The sequence below is a fragment of the Odontesthes bonariensis genome, chromosome 6, assembly GCF_027942865.1.
Source record: "Odontesthes bonariensis isolate fOdoBon6 chromosome 6, fOdoBon6.hap1, whole genome shotgun sequence".
Lineage (NCBI taxonomy): Eukaryota > Metazoa > Chordata > Actinopteri > Atheriniformes > Atherinopsidae > Odontesthes > Odontesthes bonariensis.
Window position 1 is genome coordinate 16,200,312 of NC_134511.1, and position 23,171 is coordinate 16,223,482.

A 23,171-nucleotide genomic window follows, 5' to 3' on the forward strand; every position below is an offset into this window, starting at 1 on the left:
TCACGCACAGCCTTGGAATATAAGTGCTCAGCAGGTGCTGCAGATGGCAAACAGACCTGCTTGGCTGGCAGAGTTGGAGAATGTCACTAGATAGCTATGCTGCTAAGTCATACACAAAATAAACACACTAATTCTACTATCACAATCCTAGCATTCTAGCTTTTCTTTTTTATCCAAACCATGAGTTTTTTGATCCGTTGCACTACTAATCACTGCCACGACTTTAACACAAATTCTTGCCTGTTTGCTGTACTGACATAATTTGTTTAAATGTGACCCTTGATCATGATCAACCAGTTGTTAAATCATTGATATCAGCAGGTGAAAGACTAAATCTGAACAAGGAAACCACATAATTCCAAGTCAAATTACATGAAGTGTGACGAAAAGGCTTGTTACTTTTTTGTTGCTCAATATGAATGTTAATGAAGCAGGGGTGAACTCATTTCCAAGCTCTCATAGCAGGATAAGGGGAACACCTGTTTCATTAGAAAACTCACAAAAATCAAAGCGTCTTGGATTTTCAGATACATTGAGGACTTCTTTACAGCTTCTGTTTCACTCTACACTGCACAGCTGACACAACTCACAATTTAACTAACATAAAAACTTTTTATGCCTCAGCTGAAATCCGTGTAAAGATGATGCAGCCCGAGACTATATGACGTTGGAATTCTGCTGAGATAAAATGAGATGTTATCTCTAACATCATAAGGCTAAAGCCTCTCAGAGTGCTGGAAAAGGATGATTATCTTTAGTAACTGGTTGACTACATATAGCTACATGCTTATTTCTAACATACTACACTCATTCAAAAGAAAGATAATGCATGTGACGGAATCAACAGATAAGGAAAAATTCAGATATAGAAAGGCAATATCTCAAAACACACGATAGTAATTCATCATGACGCTCATCTTTTCATAATGTAAAGACGCTCGTCTTTTCTTCTCTTTTCAATAATCGTCACAAAAACCTTTCAGATCAATCGATCAAATTACTAATAGAATACTCGATTACCTTAATAATCATTTGCTGCAGTCCTATACTAGACGAAGGTATTTGCACAGTAAAGTCCACATGAAAAAGATTTGCAGTATACTCCCTGTTAATGCAACAGATTATACAATTTCACACATCTCAAAAATGAAAGCAGTCACAGCATATAAACATTTTTATAAAAACCATCAAGATAGAATAAAGTGCAGAATTTGTACTTCTGCAAACGAAAGCATGTGGATCAGGTGATGAAAAATAAATAAATAAAAATAAAAAAAAGAAATCAAAGAAATGCCTAAAAACAGTCAATTCCCCAGCGAAGGGGAGATGTAACGTAGATTAGTAAATTACTCGTGTTTATGTGCACCTTCAGCATATATATATATTGCAGAACTTTTTTCCAACTCTAGAATACTAGATTACTACAGTTACAACTTCTACAACCATGCTAGAGCAACTACACAACCTACTCATCAAAAAGTACAAGGAAACAGGCTTCATTTGGGTCTGGACCTGGATGGCAATAGTCCAAAAGAAAGTCGTGCAAACAGCCAATTCATTTCCAAGCAATACGTTCACCTGTTTTCTGCTATCGAGTGCGTTTTATGAGTCACCGTAAAAAATGCCTCCTAAAAGCAATATTGAAAATATGTAGACCCATTTGTCAAATCATATTCTTATTTTTTTCTATATATATATATATAAAAATCACCAATGGACTGGAGATATACATAGAATAAATCTCCAGAGGGGTCCCATGGTGGAATGAAAATATTGCCACTGGTTATAACTCAGTGGAAACAAAATTAGTTTAAACAACAGAGGAAATAAAAGAAATAAATCTTCAAAAGAAAATGTGGAGGAAAAAAATGAAGGAAATATTGAAACTTACATGTGGCAGAGAGAACTGAATGAATATGGCAGAAACAACAGGTGAAACATCAGTATTACTGGAGATTATTCAAGAACTGCGACTTAATGCATTTCCACAACACAAAAAAAGACATTCAATACAAAAAAAAGAAATAGCTCACACCACATTTCTTGTACTGAGTAATAACCCTCTAACATTATCTCTGGCATATGGCTTTATATTGACAATGTTCTCTTAAGAATGTGCCTCTAAGCTGCCAACCTCCACCTTGCAATAATTATTCTTCCTCTCACCCACCCTCCTTCATGCCTCCTCTGCTTGTCTCTTGCTTCTCCCTCACCACAGCACAAGGCTACTTAACACCATCTTAACTCCAGTAATAAACAACAGACTAGTCATTCCCCTATCAATCAACATCCCTCCGTCTCTGCTCTGAGTCTCAGAGGCTTTGTAATTTCTTAGTCCTCTTGTGGTCTGATTTACGCCCTTCCTCAACGTCTATGCAGGCTTAAGCTCTCCTCAAAGCTTTCCCTCTCCACTAAATCTCTGCTGTGTCAGCTTCTCCCCTCCTTAAATCGGAGAAACACTTCAGTTTTACCTCTCCTGCAACCATCCCACATACCAAAAAAAAAAAAAAAAAAACAGCCCATTATCCAGTTGTTCTCTATAGAATGCAAATGAATTGACTTCAAATATTTTAATCAAACAACTGCTACTGAGAATTCCTCATGCATATTTAATAGCACCTTAAATATGAATCTGATGAAAATCTAATCAAAGGAGGAGACTAAAAAACAGAGATGGGATCTTGTGCATAATATGAATAATGAAATGCCCACAAAATACTTCATAATAGCTGCTAAATACAACAAAACATTTCCATGAGGAAATAACGGAGACAGTACTAATAAATGCAGCAAAAATAGTACCTTAGGCTGCCCATACTGTACCACGCCTCCTCCATTAGAGGTTTAAAAAATTACAGGGATGAAAAACGCCAAAAGCAATCATCAATTTACTCTTTGAGAGAAAATGGTTTTAGCCTACAGCCTCTGTCTCAAAAGAATTGAATTAACTAAAACTTCTGATATTACATTTCTGAGTCAATTTAATCACCACAGTCCAAGTGGAAAAGACAGCAAAATTGTAAAAGAAAAAGCTATATCTTACTGGGAGATTTTTCAAACTAAGTATGTTTTTTCTGCCTCCTCAGCACCCTGTGTGGATCAGGACAAACCCCGTCGAAAAATGACTTGGTGCTGCAGCTTATTTTTAATTGCTAAAACCACAGTGGAGAAAAGTCATTCAAAGTCTTTATCTATACACAGTGAACAACTGCTCAGATGGTACAATCCCACAGAGAAGGGAAGATCAGCCATTAAAAGGACACATCGTTTAAGGGTCAAAAGGGGTGGAAAATAAATAAGCTGAGCAAACAGATACTACAACAGCAATACAAGTGAAATAACGAGAGAACTATACAAAGATCACTTCTAGCATCGCAATCATACTGTTAGAGGTGAGATGGGCCATGAAACGGTCCCAAATGCCCAATTCCACAGGTCCCTCGCCCCTTATTCTGGCCAACATAACCTCATACGATGCGGTCTTGCTCATTCGAATTTTCCACTCTCGGAGTGCTGGATGTGCGGGTGATTTCCCGGAGTGCTGGATGTGCGGGTGATTTCCAGTGTCTTAATACGACTCTGGCGGCTGAAGTTATCCCAACCATCGAAACTGAATATGCATTCTTTGTTAGAATTGGGCTTTCTGTTTTATCTCTCAAAAGACATAAACGAGGAGACACCGTCAGGGCTACTCCCGCCCACAGCACCAAAAATGACAGTACACTGTGCCAAAATGGCTCAACCATATAACCATATGAGATGCAAAAAGATTGCCCATTTCTTTTGTTTTTTACATTTCCAACATGAACTACTTATTTTTTAGTCCTATTTTGGAGAGCTTACAAGGTGACCAGTAATACCGGTGCAGAATTTTATACTGAATGAATTCCCTCTAGCTTCCCCAACATATTTGCTATTATTCGCTATGATTTGACTCCAGGTTTCCTTATAGATTTCACAATTAAGCTCTCTTTATTATTTTCAAATGATCACACATGATACAAATTAAATAGATTGAGTTTTTGTAAAATGATGAGGATTATTCTAGATGGTCAATAATTGGGTTGGCTAGTCTCTCGAACAGAAACTTTTTAATAATGCAATCACCTGGGGCGGTCGGTGGCGTAGTGGGTTGAGCAGCCGCCCCATGTACAGAGGCTATAGTCCTCGCTGCAGCTGGCCCCAGTTCGAGTCCCGTCCCCCCCCCCCCCCCCCCAGCGGCCCTTTGCTGCATGTCTCCCCTCTCTCTCTGCCCCCTTGCATTCCTGTCTCTCTCCAACTGTCCTATCATTAAAGGCATAAAAAGCCCCCAAAATATATTAACAAAATAAAACAAAATAATGCAATCTCCAATTAGTAAATATTTGTATTGTTATTTGTATTGTTGAACAAGTTCAGTAAATGACATGAGTGTTCCTCTTTTATGTAGATCATCTACTATATGCAACACTCTCTGCTTCCCTATCCACACCTCTGGGTTAGAGTGGGAAATCTTGTGCAGTTTAAGCACCTGAACAGTTCTGACATTTAATCATTTAATAATGTGACTCATCACATTCCTCTGAACAGCTGATTACATGTCAAATTAAACCACTTCTGTTCTTTAATGTGACTGCAGCGGTTCACATTTGTACCATGTTGGAAGTGATATGAATATGTAAGGCAAAATGTTACAGAAACGCACCTGGGTGGAAATTCACATAAGTCCCCAACTTGTTCAGTTACCACCAGTTTCATGAGAAGCAGTGCATGTGTGAAAGTCAAGTCAGCCTGTTTCTTTATCAGAGGAGGCTGATATAAAGGAGTCTCAAGTCAGGACTATATCACCTAAATCCTCGAATGGGCGTCTGTGTGCAGTCAACTGACAGAGAAGAGAGAAGAAACTTTGCCTTTTATTCTGTCAGTTTGATATCTGGAGTGTTGCCAGAGAACTAATGAAGTCTAATTTTAATACAAAAGGGAAATTATGTAATCAGTTTTTTTTAAACGCAACAGTGACACACATACAATGAAAGGAAGAATAATTCCTGTTTTACATTTCCCGAGTATAGTTCCCTCTAGATGTTTTCCGCTCTTTTGCTGAGCAAACATTTCTATGCACCTGTTTTTCACGGACATAATTTCCCTTTTTCCTCTTTTGTGAGTAGGATTTATTTATTTTTAAAGTATTATGTACTGGAGAGGCCAATTCAAAATCCATTTGCGTCAACTCAAATGATAACGAGCTTTGTGGTTGTTGCAATCCTGCCACTGGAGAGCTTCCAGGCTTGTAATGATTAGTAAACTTAGACAGTGATTAAAAAAAAAGTTAGGAGCACTGGTGTTCAGGCAGTGGAGATAAAGTTTAGTAATCAACTTAGATTCCAGTATGTTCTATGACTCAGAGCTGTGTCACTTACTTTATTTGATTCAGATGTTTTACTACCTCATAAACCACACGAGCCCATGTCAGTTATAAAAGTATAATTGCACAATTTACAAATGTGCAACAGGGGGGGCATTTTGGGACCTGTCCCAGTTGTCGTTAGACATTTAAATTTGACTAAGGAATTATATTTAAATCAGCTTGGACTATATAACTGAATAAATCAGACCTGCCCTAATCAACACAAAGGTCTTCGAGTTTTGACATCCCCTTTGGAATTTTCCCTTGTCTTCCTAGGTTTCATGACATATATTGATATGAATTTCTTTAGTCCAATACGGTGTTAAACAGTAGCATCCAATGCTTTAGTTCCAGGGGCTTTTTAAAAGGAATTAAAAGAGGGGGAAGTATTTCCTCGCTGCTCTCTGTTGGAGTTTCAAGTCTGTCTAAGGAGCTTATCAGTGACACAAAAAAAATTAAATCTGGCCACCGCTGTGAAACAATAACAAATTAATATTTGCTGTCTCTGAATCACTGTTTTGTTTTCACGACAGATCTCTCCTCACAAACTCCCAGGCTCTTCTCAGCCATCACAGCTCTGCGTCTCGCCAAGTTTGAATGTTGCTGTTACAGCTTGGAAGCAGTCTTCACGAGTTGTAGCAGAGACTGGCTGCGCAATAAATAATAGGAGAAAAATGAATAAATACTGTGGGAGTGCGCAAATAGTCTGAAATATTGGCGCTCTGAGGTCCACTCTGCAAGATCTGGGACTCTTGAAAGTACTACCTCCCACACAGGGCTGTTTTAGTGTGTGAAAATTCTCACCAGTTCTTTTAGTCATTTGTTCCTGCAGAGCAAAAGCAATCCCCGAGCAAAGCTGGCATTTGCAACTTAAGGCCGCCAATAAGTAACTGCAATCGGGAAGTAAACAGTTTGCAAAGTTAATTAAAAAAAACTTACTAGAAATCCTAACTACTGGGCACAGAAACCCAAACATAAGCCAAACATGTTTACCACTCTCCATTCTCCTACTCTCCGATGCCTATCCAGCTGGTCCAAGATGTTCTCCATCCAGAAATGATAAACAATCCATCCAGCATGATCCGATTTTGTCTCCAGTTGTCCACATTAACTCGACAGAGAGGCCTCTGAGAATTATCATTAAAAGAAAACTTCCGAGATCCAACTCGATATCTGAACTCCTTACAATAATAAAAAACCTACCTGCGCAATATATAGCGAGATTTCACTTAAAATCCCCAAGAAATGGTGCCCTTAGTCCTATTTGCCTCTAAATATTTGCATGTGTCATGTCAAACATAATCTTTGGAATTGTCTGACCTGGTCTATTGAAATTCAAAGTTTTGACAAAGCATTTCATTCAATGCTAAGTTAGTACATGCCCTAGGTGCAAGGCAAGTCATCAACATTTTGAAGTCATTTCCCTGAACACCGACAAAACAACCTTTTCCTTTTTGTAACTGCAAGCCAACACGCTGGTGTGGAGGTGATGTGTCAAGCAAGTGAGATCATCTATAAATGTCTGCCAGAAGCATCTCATTTCACTTCATGGTAGGGATGCACCGATACCACTTTTTTATTTTTTTTTTAAACCGAGTACAACTACAAGTACTATACCTTTTAGTACTTGTCGATACAGAGTACCGATATGAGTACTAATCAAGGCCATTACAGTTGTTACAATTAAAGACATTTTATTCTATTTAGGCATATTGAACCCAAATATAACTGCACTTTGTGCATTTTAGTAATATAAAACTACTCTTAGTGCAACATATTGCTTTAACATTTTACAAACACATCGCAGGAAAATTACGCTCCGGTCACACATCTATCGGTTCTCTAGTATCGGAACACTTTAATGAATACTGAGTATGAGTAGGCCTTATACGCACATTGTATGGATGCAGACTTTTGCCCTATTTCTACACATAGACAAGGTATTCTTTCCAAAATTAGTCTTAGGTTTACCCAAAAAAAAACAAAAAACAAAAAAAAAAAACAACGAGCTAACTGTAGTCCAAAACCTGTGTGTTCCTGTGTGTTTTATGGCCATGCTGTTGATGTCCAGCATCCAAAGGTTTCCCTGTAATTTCTAACTGATTTTCTGTATATCTTAAAGGCTCAAGAAGCGTCTAAAAGTTACACGATCAGTCACGCACATGTACGTTTTTGTGGTGTTAAAGGCCAAAAAACACAAATGAAAAAACAAGACGGAAGTTTTAGAAATTTAGTCTTTCAAACTGAAAGTTTTTTCCCCATTAAAAAGCAAAACCTTATCACAGACTTTGACATTTACTTAAAGTCAAAAAACAGAAGTCATTGTAGGATGAAGAAAATGAATTGGCAAAACATGTCACCTCGGTTGGGAACTTTAGTTTTTCTGCATGGACAGACTTAATTTCACATCATTTTAGTTCAATAAATCGTGACATTGATTTGCAATCCACATGTGTATTCTGCTCTCTTCTTTGGCACTTTACTCTGGTGCCTGAAGCCTTTGGAAAGAACTTTTACTCATCTTTCATTTTTAGGTCCATTTCTTTGATGCTGGGGAAAATAGGCTTTCACCCCAACAGTGGCGTGATTAGAGAAAAGCAGACGCGTAACCGCAAAAAACAACAGTCAACTTAACAGAGATGAAAAACAGGGACTGGAATTGGACATGACACTCAGCACAATGCCATTAGTGCACTCACATGCACTCACATGAGTGTCCAATGAAGCATGAACTCGCAGTAACTAAAAGTTGAGAGCCCTGCAGAGCAGCAGATTAATGTCATGGGAATATGGCGAAAAAGTCCACAAAAGGATAACATGTCAGTGGGAGGGCAGCAAATAATGCTTTGGTGGATGATTGCCTGTGAAAGAATGTAAACAAGAGAAGGATCTGGGTCACATTACACGGTGGAAGCAACATTTTTCAATAATGTTTTTTTTTGTTTTGTTTTTTTAAATACCACCATTAGACATATCTACCAATTCTGTGGACTAGCGGATTGCTGCTACTACTTACTACTGGGAAAAAAATTAAGCTTCATTCATCTTATGATCATCATATATTCACAATAGGCGTAGAATAGGATTTTAACGACAACAAGATGTTTTTTGGTTTATTTTTTGGTTTATAACTTCAATTATGACTCATTAATGTGCTCTCACACCGACTGCAGAAAATTGAACATTCATATTATTTATGCAATAACAACATCTAGAGGTGCACCGAAATGAAAATTTGTGGCCGAAACCGAAACCGAATAATAATTAATCACTTGGCCGAATACCGAAACCGAATATTACAGTTCAGTTAAGTTAACAAAAGTTAGATTTTTCACCATTTTTAAACATTGCTTAAATCTACGCCTTACAATAAATGTTTAGACATGTTTTTCAAAGAAAATAAATGTTTATTTGAAATCTTCAAAAGTTATTACTAATAGCTAGAGATAAGTTTAATTAATTCCCATTTTCAATTCATTCTGGGTTTTTTTTCATTCATTTCATACAACAATAAAAAATACAACATATTATAAACGCGTTCCAACACAAAAATGTAAAAACATGCAATATAACAAATTATCTGAGTGTCCTTTTTGGCATAGAGTCTAGGTAGCCTGCTCCTTCAGGAACAGTGGCAGCATTTTTTGTAGTTTGTGTGTTTTGCCTTTTAGTGATATTTTAGACTGAAACTACTACGGTGAGAAGACAATTCAACTTGGCTGTAAATGCAGGAGTTTTTTAAAAATGTATTTTGAAATACGTGCTTTTATGTTGAAACAAGTAAAACAGGAAGTAGCGCCGGTTAGCTCCGTTAGCTTCACACAGAGACCGAGGAGCACCTGTAGCGTGATGTTACCTGCTAGTTTATTTTTATTTCATCACTCCATACTTTGTGGTGTTTGCTGTAACTGGGTGAATGTGATGCAGAGGAGAAGTGTAAGTTAAAGAATCCTAGTTCTGACCGTGAAGATTGCCTCTGGGGAATGACTCTGCCGCTGGTTGAGAAGCAGCTAAAGTGGCCAGTATTACTTTGATTATTTATTGGTACCAGCGAAAATGCTAAGAGTGCTATTTCTTTAATGATTACAACAACTAATGTTGTCTTTTATTTTGTTTACTCGAACATTTAGTTCTACGGTGTTGATGTGGCGTTTGTGAAAAGAACCGGAGTCTCACATTGAATCAATGGGCGGCATATTGGCAGAGTTTACAGATGAGTTTGGTTCTGTCGACTCCGCCGTCTGTGGATAATTTTGCGTCACCACTATTCGGCCTCCGATTCGGCCACTCATTTGGCTTTCGGCCGAAAGCCGAATGTGTTTTTTTTTGCGTTTTCGGCCGAATATTTTCGGTTGCCGAATATTCGGTGCACCTCTAACAACATCTCGTCATTTTGTGCCAGTTAATACTCGGTATTGGAAAAAATAACTAAACAAAAATATAGTTACACCTCTGGACGAATCCAAAGCCATAGAAACTTAAATGAAATACAATTAACAATATAATTAAAAAAAAATATTGAATTAAACTGAATCCAAAATACCCCTTATAGAGCTGGGCTCGTAAAGCTATGGCTGACCCATGAGAATACCTTTTTAATTACTTAAAAATGACATATTTTCTTCCCCAAACACCAAATCATATAATAAAGCATTTCTAATAACAGGCTTGCTGTCTCTGATGAAGCCAAACAATTTATCTGTGATATGCATAAACATCCCAGCAAATGCACTTCAGTTCCCAAGTGGCCTACACAGTGACGGGGGGGTTGGCTTCCCCAAAACAGAGAATAAGAAAGAAGAGATGGGGACAATTTAATACACGGGAAAACGAGAGGGCCCGGAGAGAGGCAGAGAAATTGAAAATGCAAACTACGTAGTGAAGTGAAAGATGTTATAAAAAACATCACTAGGGTGTTAATTTGGTCTAAGTATGAAGGAGCAAATGCGCTCTTAAAAAAAGCAGACTCCTGTAGGGACATTGAAACAAATAAACACTCGACAAACCTCCTCGTGTCATGCAGATGTGATGGCACTACAGCATGAAGTAGCGCAAACAAAGCAAAAACAAAGCACCACAAATGACTTGGGTGTACAGAGGCCACCAGTGTGGAAATTAATTTGCATCAACAAGCTTCTGACGCACGACTGAAAGTGCTCCTCTCAAATTCACCGAGACGGCTCATGAGAGTCAAGCACAAGAGGTCTAAATACACGTACATCACATATATTCATTCTGGTAGTGCTGTATAGAATGTTATTTTAATCTAACCACCATTATTAAAAATATGGAAAAATAAGGATCGTGATTTCCTTACAAAAAGGAAATTAACATGTTAGCTTACAGCTCTTTAATAAAAATGTCACAGCAGCCACATTACCCAGCATGGTGGCCTGTAAGCTAATGAGAACCCACATTCTGTACATCTTTCACGCCAAATGGGACTCGTTTACTCCGCAGAGAACATTTCTCCTAAATTGCCTGAAATGTCCCTCTATCACAACCTTCTCAGATGGTTTGACAATTGAGTTTGCTCCCGTTGGACTGACGGCTACAAACCTACCAGACATCAGAGTAGGCGGTCCTGTTACTCGGGAAACAGGAAATTCTGTTGTTGTTTTTTTTTTAGATCAAAAACACCCGGGAAATGAATGTCAGAACCGTCTGCTTGTATTTTGTAAATCACCGACTTTTCCCTTGTGATAGTCAAGATTTTTTAATATACTTTTCGTGCGTCTTGAAAACTCTGTGACGCAGATGTTGAATCAGGTTTGAGGGATAAAAGCGTTGCAACGAGTTCAAGCGGGAATGTCACCCGTTTCAACAGTTAATCCTCATAATAAGTTTGATGGTCAGAAAGTAGCTGAAACAGAAGAGATTTGTAATGAAAGAGATCTCAGATATTTATACAGTGGAAACCGCTTATAGTGATCACGTTGGTCCAGAGCCAATTTGAACACTATAAGCGGTTGATTACTAAAACCAAATTTGTATTATTATTATTTTTTTGCCATTTTATTTTTTACTCCCTTGATTCCTTTCTGGCCGTCTGCTTCTGCCATATGCTTCTGCCTCGCTAGCTAACGTAACGAGTTGACACCGGGCAGCAAGCCGAGACGCTGCGGCAAAGCTTGGCATTCCTCAGGCTACCTTGTGTAGTCTAATTAAGCAACGAGAGACAGTCATGAATGCTAACGACGGAGAAAGAAAACGACGGTGCCCGGGAAAAGCACCTGAGGAATGACAAGCTTCGCCGCAGCATCTCGTTGGCTCGTTTTTGGTCATTTGTCATACGCCTCGAGGAGACTAAGTTTTTCATTCAGAGAAAATGACTTCCTTTTTCCAGCCATGATTCGCATGCTTGCTGCCCGGTGTCAACTCGTTACGTTAGCTAGCGAGGCAGAAGCATAGGGCAGAAGCAGACGTCCAGAAAGGAATCAAGGGAGTAAAAAATAAAATAGCTACACGTAGTTTTAAAATTATTTTTGCACATGTTTACATTCATAAAATGGCCAAAAATGAACATTATAAGCAGATTTCTTGATTACTATAAACTAATTATTTAAACAGCATTTGTATAGAAATGATTCTGTCCCAAGCCTTTTGATCTATATAAGCGGTTGATTACTATATCCGTGACCACTATAAGCGGTTTCCACTGTATTAGAAACATCTGTGACACAACCATAAAAATGTTCTTAAATAAGATCTCAAAAAGTGTCTTTTATCAAACAACAGTGCCTTTTAAATCATATGTCCCTCAATTAAAAGTCAAGGAATAGCAGAACCCTGCAGTCAAACAGCTGAAATTTCATGAAACAAAGCTGGACGTGAAAGAAGTTTAAAAGATTGTTCGCATCGTGTCTTCAGATGTTTTTAAACTTATTTGCCCATAAGTGTAAGTTTACACATTATTCAAGTTACACAAGTCTGACACGAGTGGACCTTTAACAAGCAATCATTTCCCCACCCATGTCCATTTAAAAGATCTTAAGCTGCCTCGCACATAATCTAAAATAGAGAATTGCTTAACATCATCGACACTCAGTTGCCTGATGTATATTGCTAATTGTAACAGTCAGTGTTGGACGCAATTCACTAATTCAGCTGTGCACAAGGCCAGTGTGAAGAATCTTTCATCGTCTCCACAAGGATCCACCAAGTCGATCTTAAGCCCAGATAGTAACCATGTGGACAGAAAACTCCAACTACTCATCCACCTGGATCAGCTTCCATTCAAGGAAAAAGACAAAAACAAAAGGAGCAGAATAACAACATGGGCATTCCTCCCATTACACTACAGGAGAAACCCAAAAGATAGCGCTGACAGGATGGTACGAGAAGCCCAATCTGTCTAAATCAGTTCAATGGCCTTATAATAAGAGATCCCTCTTTTTCTTTTTTCTAAAAACACCAACACAACAGCAAAGTTAAGTTATAATCAGAGGAAAAATATATATGTCCTTTCTAAAAACGAAAGAAGAAGCCTCCCAACCCTTAGCATAATTGTAGATATTTGTTTACAAGTTTCGCCAGACAGAGAGGTGGATCATGGCACGTGGTGGAAGTGGTGGTTTAGGTTGCTGAGATAAAAAGATACTTCTAAATACATATGCGTCCACAAGACCGTGGCTGCCTACCCACTGTCTCCTGGCAAGAAAAAGTGTGACACGATGAGCAGTTAGGAGAAACAATAGCAGCTTTGTGTGGAGGCATATGCTTGAGGAGAATAAAAACAAGGGTAACAGTGAGGAGAGAGGACTAGAATTCAGACAGTCTCCCTCAAGCTTGTTCCTGTGGTTCTGTATCATTGACACCTCAGGAGGAGGAAGAGAGGGAGAGGGTGGGGGGTGTGTCAGTTGACTGGGGTGGACCGAAACAGACAAAAGTACAATCACATCTTTGAGTTAGCGTTCGCCCGGTAGCCAACATCAAATTAGTTATTAAGAATGAAATCAGGGTCCAACACTTCACAAATAGTGTTGCCATGACACTAAAATGAGGACTCTGTAGCAACAACTGCCTAAAAGGAACATGCATCAATAAGACTTGTAGGCCAAAATATTGTTTATTTTTAATTCAACAATGTTAAAACTTCGATCGATTCAATCCCATATGATGCTGCGTTTGGTTGGTGTTTACAGTCTTATGAGCTTTTTGTAGAAAAAACAAAGACGGCTACCTAACGACCCGTAGTTGTGTCACGCCATGTCTGCAATGATTCATTTGATAATTGGTAATTAGTGCTGCTGGGAAGAACTTATGGGTTTTATTTTTATATTAGCAAACTATAACACACTGGCAGTGTACTGCTGGGGCGCGTTATAAGCGCTGCAATGCAGGCCACATCTGACCACACGAATCCCAGGGTGTGGTGAAGTTCCCAATCATAGCTGTAATTTTTGATCAGTGACATTTAGTCTTGAAAGCAATAGAACCTACATATAGATGGTAGCCCATCATTCATTACTTTTCTGACAACACTGAGCCAGAGCTCATGTTACCAGGTGGCATAGTCGTACCATTTAATATGAGCGTCAACCTTAAAAGATATAATTACTTTTACATTACAAAAAATCTTTGCATTATACAATAAAAAGTCATTTGTTTAAACTCCTGTGTAGATACACACGACTTAAACAGGATTGCGGGATGTACAATTCCATGAATGAAGTGAAACTATAACTGTCAAATGCATGTTTTCCAAAACACTCTCTTCAGTTGTATAGCGCAGTGAATACATAGGTTTGAAATAGAAAGAAAACACACCAGATTTTGGTATTAACAAGATTAATACCACAAACTAAGCTCTTAGACTCTGAGGTGAACAAGAGGACTTACTTCCGAGTAGTGACAGAAGGGCAGATTATGTAAACACTAGTGTCTTAAAAGAGATGGGTAGCTCCTTCCTCCACAGAGAGAGAGTAAAAAGCTATAGAGTGGAGGCTCAAAGTAGCATAGCTGCTCATCTGCATTGAAGGAAACCAATCAAGGGAGTACAAACATCTGGATGCGTCCTTGGCACCTCCCACTGGAAGTTTTCATATGCATGTCCAACTGGTACCAGTTCACTGGACACATTACACATTTTATCTGGCCTTGATGCACCTCAAAATCCCAGAGGAGGAGCTGGAAAATTATTGAGGCGAGAAACATATGTACTAACTTACTCAGCCCGCTGCCTATACGTTTCTCTGCAGTTGGACAGCAGAAAATTATTGGATGGAGTTTTGACAACAGTTGCGACCTACAGCACTCACAACCAAACAAGTAAGCAAATGATTCCCTCAAGAGCCTCTCGGAGAGACGGATGCAATCACTATCCAGGAGATAGAGTGAACCACTGCTTGAGGTCCCCTGACGTAAGACACTCGACGTACTTCAAAGCACCACATGGAAACCAAATAGGCCATCTCTCAGCTGGTTAAAAATTAATAACCTTTTTTTTTTTGGTTTAAAAAAAAAAAAAAAAAAAAAAGAGTCATATTCATATTCTTTGTATAAAGTTTGTAACGCATGTCTATTTAAAATACTAGTGGGCAGACTGTAAATAAAAGTTGAGGCAGGAAGGTGTTCTGAATGCACCACACTGTTCATCAGCTTGGTCAATTTTCTTTTCAGCATAAAATGTGCGTGAGCAGTCACATAGTAGCAAAAGCCCACATTTTCCAAGGATGTGTGATAATTTATGATCGAATGTCTTAATTATCATTGCTTTTAAGTTTCACCCTCTTTGTAAGCAATACAAAACAAAAAAAAAACGTGATAGTGATGAGAATCTACTGTTGCTATGGTCCCTCATCACATAGCAACTATGTGACTTATTTAGTATAATTTCAAAAGAACAGCTGTGAACGAGGCCTTGACAACAACCCCAAAGGCAGCAAACACCCATGAACATCCACTAGTGGGGACTGAAACAACAGGCTTACAAACAAACAGAAACAGCCCAAGGCAGATCACAAATATGTGAGCAAAAACAAAATGGACTCATTCTACATTTCTTTTGCGCAGTCAGCTAAAAGAAGACCAATGTTTGTTGTTCTGCCCTGAATATGTTGAATATGTTTAATATGTTTCACAGACACTCAAAACGACTTTGAAATGTTGATTTACTGTTTTCCATCTTTATATGTATTTGTGGCGCCTTTATTTTGAAAAACTCCCAACTAATCGGAAGTAGGCAGTAAAAACGGAAACGAGGAAAAACGTGTATGTGCATCGTGTCACGGCCGCATCAATGCAGTTAATCTCTCAGAAAGCAATGGTTGTAAATGTTACACATTGTATACGGGTTTGATAAGATGTGTTGATAACTTTTAAGGGTATTTTGTGTATAAAAGTAACATAAAGTAAAGTATAATGTCGTGGCTTGTGGGACAGCAGTGTGTATACTTATCTGCTAATTTGCCTTATTTTCTAGCCTGCTGTTGAGTTAATATTAAGCAGTTGATACATTGATACTGATATTTACATGGCTGTTTATCTAGACATTTTTTTTGTATCTTTCTTTACTAGTTTTACACCGAATTGAATGTAGTCAGAAATGCTGACTTATGTGTGAGAAGATATTAAAAGGAGTAAGCCGCTCACTTCCCGGCTCTTGAACAAGGAGTTTGGCTGGCTGTTTATCTGTGTTCACGCAAGAGCAAAACACATAGAGAGAACAGTGCATTTGTCTTACCTTAATCCGAAGCAGCAAAGGGGTTTAAACTGATGAAGACCACTGGTGGCTTGAAATTCAATACTGCCTTAGAAGAATAAAAAAAAAAAAAAAGAATTATACAGGGAGAAGAGAAAAGAAGGGAGGCTCCAAATAACACTAATTAATATTCATTGAGATAAGGGTGCACATAAAAATGTACACAAAAAAATCCCTAAACATTGCGTTTTCAAGAATACACGCGTGAATGTGTCTGTTTGTTGCTGGGTGAGCAAAGAGGGTCATACCACACACAGGCTCCTTTTATGACTGTATAAATTGCATGTGGCACATTCCCCTCCCAGCAATGAATAATTGCCACCCCAACTATGAGATGAGAGGGGAAAAAGAAGGATAGGAATAAAGCTCTCAATGAATGAAAGTGTGGCATCTTCAGAGTGATTGGGTATTCACAACCAGACAAGTTAAATCAGTGGTAATGGGGAAGACATCAATGCACCGACAAAAGACAAATGAGAGAAGAGGGGTATGACATGTGGGGGCAAGAGAAAACTTCTGACTCAGAGCTCATTTGATTGCAGAGAACAAATCCATCTCATCCACCATGATGTACTCGGGCTCTGCACACAATCATTTCTACACTACGCCACCCTTTCAGCAAACCAGTGCAGATGGACATTACAGCTTCTGTTGATAAAGTCTATCCATTTTCTCCCAAATGTCGCTAGACAGCCGTGCGCTCTTGCAGGCACAACAAAGGAGGATTAGCTCATGTACCAACACGACACACACTAACACACAACCACACGCTTCCTTCCTCTCCATCAGAGGGTGAAATGACATGATACCTCTGATCCTGTCAGAGCCTTAAAATACACAACACAACAGGGTCTAGCGGGGCTTTCAATTTCTCTCACTTGTCACCCAGTTGCTCACTTTTGCCTAACTTTTCAGAGACTCCTGATGCAAAAAAAAATACATAAATAAAAAAATGCTCTACAAGTTCATTTTAATAATTCTTTAAAAGGCAACTTTACAAGTTTGCAAATCACTGAAGCAAAACCGACTGATGAGTTGTACACAAATCCTCAGTCTGCTGTGGTAATCCATCATTTAAATATGCATTTTTCAGTTTGAGCATAAATGGTTGGATCAGATTATATAAGCGAATATCTCACAGACTTCTCCTCTGTCAGAGCATCAATTATCACAGTGTCAAACCCCTGGGAAGTCCTATTATAGGAAAGACTAAATAAAGCGGTGTTAGCCAACCTGCATCTCCTCCTGTTATACTACAGTACTCCATCGCTGGAGATGCTTTTGATTATATATTAACAATTTATAATGCTATGGAAACATTAAGATCATAACATACTAAAGAGTGCAGGCTTTTAAGCACTTGAAATGTTTAAATGTTATCTTCAGTAGCAAAACAACAAGGAGCCATGAAAGAAATCATACAACTTATAACGGTGACTATCATTAGGTGCATTCACATGCACATTAGTATGCCGGTTTTGAGCCAATTCCGGGTTTTGATTATATTCCAGATACAGTGTATACACAGAATACCTGTTTATTTATATCTGTGTATAACTGGTTATGTAAGAATCCAGATTTCTGATGACATAAGTACAGCTGCATCCAATTTTTCCATCATCTCAGCATCCTTCACAAGCAGAGGATGTTCAGAAATCTGGATAAGTGGCCACAACGTTGTGGTTTTTGTATGCCAGGTTTCAAACCAAGAAGAAGACCTTTAGGAATGTAAAAGCAAACTATGGTTTAAACATGTGCAATGTGCAAAAACACTCCAATAATAACCGGAATCACTGTGCACATCTACAGTCAATGAATTAGAAACTGTGGAGATAAGGGATTTCTTGTTATCAGACGTTGACAGCGACAGTAAACTGAAACTGAGCGCATTTAAAACTATCCACACAGAAATGGGATGTATGGTTAAGAAACCCTTCCTATTATCATTTCCTTTCTGAGGCTTCAACCCATCTCAACGATTTATACTGCCAGTAGTTCTGCACACAGGAAATAAATGTACATCTACAAATTTATGGGACAGAATGGAAATAAAATTACAGTAATCTTGTGTCACATCCTGTACATATGGCAGGGAAAAAAATTGTGATATGTAGAATTTCATAACTTTTCTCTTTTATTAATCAAAGTCAAATAATCCATTTGTGAATTATAAACCTATGTGCACTTTTTCTGAGAAGAGAGGCTCTCATCATCATGATCATTATCATATAACTAAAAGTTGCACAATGTGTGTATGTGTGCATATGCAGTGGTTTAGTTTGTCATTCCCTTGTACTTCCACATAAGCTTTATTTTACTACGAACACCTCGGCAGTGAACCTTTAGATCTGCCAGAACTAAAATGATGTACTGCAATGATGAAATGACTTGTCAACTGTAAGTGCTAAGCTTGAGCTCCTTGAAGGGGTTTCACCTCTCATCTGAAAGACTCCCTCGGTTCTCTGAAAGAACCCTTCAGCTTTTCCGTCTTAAAACAAATTCAAGCTAAACCAGTTGCCTTTCTTTAGGTACTTGGATAATTCACATCTTGATCACAGAGCCATCTTCTGTTTTAAGCTCGTGCTAACAGTATTTGTGAATTCCTATTATTACATTTTAAGGGGTGTCGGTGAAACCTTTTTGAGAAATCTAAAAAGCAGCATCTACACTTTCAGCTAACGTGATCGCTCCTTCTAGACCAGTGGTTCCCAAACACGGGGAGGTTTTTTTTTCTTATTTATTAAGGCGTCACGCTTTTATGGAGGACTGTTTATGAAGGAGACTCCAGTTTTGAGATGAATGTTACATGAGTTAAGCCTGTTAATGTATTCTTAAAAAGAGAGAGAAATGAGTTATGTTCATGTATTCTTAAAAAAAAAAAAAAAGAGAAATATTACTTGTTTAAGTTATATAACAAAGGAAGATTATTTTGATTTAGTATTTATGCTATTTTGGTTAATTATTTATATTTCAAGAAAATGTTTTTTATTCTTATGTTGAATTCAACTGAGGTTAAAAAAGAGAGAGAGAGAGAAAGCCTGAGAATTTTATGTTCAAGTTAAGGATATTAAATAAAATGATTTTCATGTAATAACCACTGTGTTGCTCTAATTTTGGAGAATCATCACACGCGTTGTATGTGTGAGGGGGGTACTCGTGGTGTGACAAGAAGGCTCAGGGGGTACTCAGGCCAAAAAAGTTTGGGAACCACTGTTCTAGACGGATCACTGCTTTCATGTAAATTTTGATTCTTTTAGATATTAGATTGGGCGATGTGTAACATCTTAAAAGTAAGCTGCAATGATTTGGACAAAATGCTACAGGTAAACTGAAATGAAAGGACTCTTATGCAGGATTTGCAAGTAGCTCCTGACTAAGATCTGTTTAGTTTTTGGGTTTTTTTGTTAGTTTTTTAAGTGCAAGAATGCAGGTTGAATGTAATTCTTGGTTCATTTAATCGATATTAACCTTCAACTGGTGTTTTGGTGCCATATCACTCAATATAAAGGAAGAACATCCACATGCACACACACACATAGATAGCAACAATAAGGAATATCCTAACTGATAAATCACACCTTTGTACCAACTATCTGTAAGCTGAGGCGTCTATAAGATCCAAAATAATGATAAAACACCATAGCCACCCCATCCACGGCCTGTTCACCCTACCGCCATCTGACATGCAAAACTGAAGTATCAGCATCCTTGCAATCAGACTGTGGCGCAGTTTCTGTCCTCAGGCTGTAAAAACGACTGAATTCATCCTCAACACACCAACATGACAGTAGCTTTATGCTTCTAGCTTAATGACCTATTATTTCTTATAGAACTTTTTGTTTTTCGCGTGCAGCATAAAGGGACTCAAACTGGCTGCATAACAATATTCAATCTGAACCCATAAAGAATCATAAGCAGCAGGTTTTAATGCAAATACCTCTCCAAAAAACCTATTTCTTGAATAAAATAAATAAATAAAATAAAACAACGTCTACAACGAGCTATTAAAGAAATCTCACACTATAAAATTGACAAGAGCACAAATCAAACTACTAAGCGCAACTTTTCAAGGCAGCAAACTGCCCAAGCAAATAATTTGAAACTCTTTCTTAAGATTATAGTGATAGCTTATCTGGAAACCCACAACAGAAAGCCTCTTTTTAACGTAGCATTAAGGTGTTAACATAATGACTTAGTCGTGTACTTTCCTAGTATATTCTGGTCCAGTTCAATCTTCTTACAAATAAAACACAGTAGTGCGGCCCATGGAGTGTGTTACGTTTACAAGCACACAACCAGAACAGGTTACTTTGCTAATTAAATGAGCTTTCGGGCAAACATCAACAGTCCTGTGGGTCATTATGTGTTCACATCTGTTCACCTAGCTCCTGGAGCGCTCTGTAGCACCTGTACAGTTAGCTAGCAGCTATTTGAGCCCCCCCCCCCCCCCGTGCAAAACAAATACCACACACGCCATCTGTTTTTTCAGACTCCCTGACAAGCTTTGAGAACACATAAAGTTATTGAGCTATACTTTCTAAAACTTAAAACATACTACCTTAATTCTCAGACAATTTGTCCCACCGCTGTAACGTTCGTTGCATCTACAATGCGTTTTATTCAATGCCGAACAAAGATGGCCTCCGGAAGTGACATAACTTATCAATTTTGGAACCATCCAGTAATATTTAAAACTCTCAGGCCACATAGCTGAGTAGAATGAGTTGGATGCTACAATACTTTCTAAACTATTTTCCATAAATTTGTTGGGAAATAATATATTTCAATAGTTGTCTATCTTGAGGCATCTTGAAATTATTAAATTCAGTTAAGAACTGGGAGAGCAACCCTCAATAAACTTGAACCTAATTTAAAAGTAAGATAGAATGAAAGAAAAAAAAAAGAAATTCATATTGTATTAAAGCAGCCAATACCACCCTGCATTTTAAGAGGTGCTCTCACATAATCAACTGTTTCTATAAGATGATAAGAAAGCCTCAATAAAATTGGCCTTCTTATTCGCTTCTAAAGAAAAGGGAGGACAAGATCTACTCCAAGTTTGTATGGAGAAAAACTAATTTGGCAAACTATTTTAAAAAGGATGCAAAATAAACAGATTGGATAGGCACGGATATTTAGTTATGATCATGATTTAAATCAATACTGTGACAACCAAATCTAGTTCTTATTAACTCTGGGGAAGTGTTGTAAGGTAAACAATATATATGATTATGGCACAATCCTGAAAGTGTACAATGGAATGGTTTCCACTGTGTGTATGCATTCAAATGGCATACACACAGCAGGAGATCTGTTTAAAATGGTAAATTTATGTCTTATGTAGAATAATGTTGTGGCAATATTAGATGTAAGCAACGTTTTAAAAACTGTATGAACCCTTCGGGACAGACTGAATCACATCTTAGATTACCTTAAAATGCCTCAGAAATATCACTCAGCTTCACAACTTTACAAATTGACAGAATACTCTGTTAATAGTGAATGTGATATTGCATTGAAATTGGACTGTATGTTAGTTGGACCATTTGGGGTTATAGTTGTGAAGGTTCTGTTTATGGTACAACTCTACACATTTCCTTACTTGTATTTTATGACTGTTAGGGGACTGGTTGCAAATACCACATGTATCAAGTGCTGCATTTCCTGTTGTGACATGATTTTTTTTTATGAGACATTGAAAAACAGCTAAGACTAATACTGTAAAAGACCAAGTGAATTCAGTGGCTGAGATGGCATCGTATGAGCCAATGCTTGGTCGATTAAAAGGCAACAGAAAAGATGAGACTTCCCCATGGGATCTTTTTTTGGACTTAAATATGTGTCAGTAGTTTTTCTTTGTCTATTCATTCTGAATTCCACTTTTTGTTGGCCATGTCTTATGATGTCTATCCATGGAGCCTGAGGGGATGGGGTCTCTGTTCAAAAGCTCTGGTGCCATACTTTTTCTTTTTCTTTTCGTACAAAATAAAAAAGTTTAGAAGTTTATTTTAAATCTTTAAAAAAAAAATAAAGATATTAGTCAATTAACATAATATATTTTGATCACAATATCAAATTACATAACTTATTCCTTATGGTCAGCATTCTGATAAATGTTAGATAAAAAATAAATAACACAATAAGGCTGATGTTTCCATAGGCTTTGCACGGAGCAATTCAGAGCTGGCAGCATGCACAGCTGCTCAACAACTTTTATATATACAGAGATGTGAGAGGCCTTTGCAAATCTTTAGAAATGTATTGTCAAATTTCCTGCACTGAAAGGCATTATTGTCTATCAACCGACACCTATGTGGTCAGCTGCTATGGTAGACTTTTCCGGTTTCGGTTGGCAGATGATAGGCATTTAAAAATCAAACAAGCGAATCAATCAGAATTTTTAATATACCATCAAATGAATAGAGCCTGTCTATAAGAGAAGACAACTCCTTTTATCGATTCTTCCCTCATCTTCATTGCTTTGTTGATATGAATTGTTTGGAAATATACCAGAAGGAGACTTTTCTGCATAGTGATTTGATTTAAATCAAAACAGACAGGCATACAGAGTATTTCACAGACAAAGAAGTATTACTGTAAGAATCAAGTCAATCATTATAAATCTTCTGTCAAAGCAGCAGCTTAACTGATTCTTTTGAACACACCCAGATCCAACAGAATTTAATTCAATATTTGCCAGACCAGAGCGACTAAGATTCTTCAGTGTGCTTTCTGTACCAATTCATGTCCGAACAAAATTAACATTAGGCTTCCCTCTCGTTTGAGACCCACGGGTAACAGCTTTTTTTGTAATCTGACTGTTTTGAACAGGGTAGGTCATCGAGCCAGGGCAGATACACAGTAGCTTGTCAAAAGAATAGGGCAAAGGGTAGGAAAAAAGAAAGCAGGTGGGGTCTGCAAGTCAGATATTTACTCATCTCGACACACTTGATTGTGTGCTCAGCATAATACACTCAGTGCACCTCGAGAAGATACTTATTTTCCAGACACCAGGGAGATCTTTTTTTTTTCTAATGCAAACAGGAACAAGTATTGACCAGGCATCGATGGATTGGATATTCA

General features: G+C 37.9%; 1 protein-coding gene across 1 annotated transcript in view; it reads right to left on the reverse strand.

Annotated features, from left to right (window-relative positions):
- gpat2 (glycerol-3-phosphate acyltransferase 2, mitochondrial) overlaps positions 1 to 16,138 on the reverse strand; it is a 136,729-nt gene extending 120,591 nt beyond the window's left edge. Inside the window, exon 1 of the mRNA XM_075468988.1 lies at positions 16,071 to 16,138. The gene's annotated coding sequence lies outside the window, so the exon portion shown is untranslated. The remainder of the gene's footprint in view (positions 1 to 16,070) is intronic.
- Positions 16,139 to 23,171: the final 7,033 nt, after the last annotated feature.